The 1,529-nt window shown below is 45.5% G+C and overlaps 1 long non-coding RNA gene across 4 annotated transcripts in view; it reads left to right on the forward strand.

Moving 5' to 3' along the window:
• LOC105812106 overlaps positions 1-1,529 on the forward strand; it is a 31,474-nt gene that overhangs the window by 15,053 nt on the left and 14,892 nt on the right. For all 4 annotated transcript variants that reach the window (XR_001137593.1, XR_001137595.1, XR_001137594.1 and 1 more), the window contains one exon: positions 580-660. This is a non-coding gene — a long non-coding RNA (uncharacterized LOC105812106). The remainder of the gene's footprint in view (positions 1-579; positions 661-1,529) is intronic.

Consider the following 1,529-nt stretch of genomic DNA (forward strand, 5'->3'; position numbering starts at 1 on the left):
TTCTTTGATTAACTAGACATTTATTGTATTGAATAGTGCTCCAGTGAGAGGGCCATTATGAACAACTTAGAAATTTTTTATTGAGACAGGAATTTTGCCAAGGGTTCATGGGGAAATGAAGGAAGATGTGATAAAATTCATCGCGATTAAAATGTGGCCCATGTGAAGGACTGAAGACTTCACAAGTCTCCTGGTATCCTAGTTATTGGAGCTACCCAAAAGCTCTAAAACTTAATACAACAAGGAAGTTGCTTGAGCACCTGGAGAATTAGATTTTTAGTGTCAGGAGTTGGATAAGTGTGGTCATGCCCTGCTGTAAATATTGGAAAATAATATACATGGCATTTGAAGGCTTGGAGACAGACACCATAAACCATGTCTTATCAGTGGTCTGGTTTCTGTTTTGAGTTCCAGCCTGGGACACTTTTCTGCTGGGAACCACCTGTTCCTGGCTCTGTTGATCTTTGGATTTCCCCAGCCCTTCAGTCCCTTTCAGTTTTGAAATGAAACCTACCCCAGAGGGCGAGGTCAGGTACCGAGAGGACTTTGACAGCTCACACCGTATTGTTTTTTTTCCAGAGCCGTCTGGTACGTGACTGCATGAGGTGTGAGGCTCAGCAGGCTCTGATATGGACTAATTGATGGTGAATCAGCTGTTGGGTAAGGCCTGGAGAGTGTCATTTTTTTGGGTAACCAGGAAAACACGACCAAATACGTTGTGTTTCATCTACAGACAGTTGAAAGTTAAGAGCACAATCACCAGACAGCTGCCCAGGACCTCTCTGCCTCTGGTTTGCTGAAGAAGGAAAGGCTTTATTTCAGCTTCATCTCTCCTCATTTGTAGGTCCTTCTGTCTGTTCAAGCCTGTGGCTTCCTTCTGCTGCTCCAGCTTCTACACCTTTATATACTGTGCCTCTTGGAATTGCTGCGAATTGCTGCTTTGGGAACTAACTCTTCTAGATACCCCTAAACACCTCCCTCCTCCAACCAGACTCTTCACAGAAGAGTCCTCTTCCCTTTGCTGTAAACCTCGTTTCCACCAGATTACAGCACTTCACTTGGAATCTTTACAAGTGGAACTAGCTTTTACTTCAGCTCACTCCATGCCACTTCCTCCCTGACTTTGTTTGTCTTCTAGTCTCATTTTCCAGCACTCCAGAGCTGCTTTCAGACCTTCATATACTTTCAAATACCTTTTTGCCTTTGAGATGTATGCCGGCCAGTAAGGCCACCTGATTGCTGTCCTTGAGGCAGGCATCTGCATCCATGTCCCTTGTGTTTGTTTAAGACTTTGGTGTCTCATCTCCCCTGCTGTGGCCCAGGCTTGGGGATTGGTGGGCAGGGCTGGGCTTGGGCCAAGGATTCAGGGTGGAGTGTGGAATTAGGGGGCTTGGTGTTAGCGTTGCAGATATGGGCAGGTGGGAAGCTGATGATGTGAACATCAAGAAGGGTGGCAGGGATAGAGAATTTAGCATTTGAAGCAAAAGATGTCCTTTGTAGGCTATCTTCTGTGCCCATTCTTTTTTGAA

This window comes from Propithecus coquereli, unplaced genomic scaffold (genome assembly GCF_000956105.1).
Source record: "Propithecus coquereli isolate 6110/MARCELLA unplaced genomic scaffold, Pcoq_1.0 Scaffold243, whole genome shotgun sequence".
Classification (NCBI taxonomy): Eukaryota; Metazoa; Chordata; class Mammalia; order Primates; family Indriidae; genus Propithecus; species Propithecus coquereli.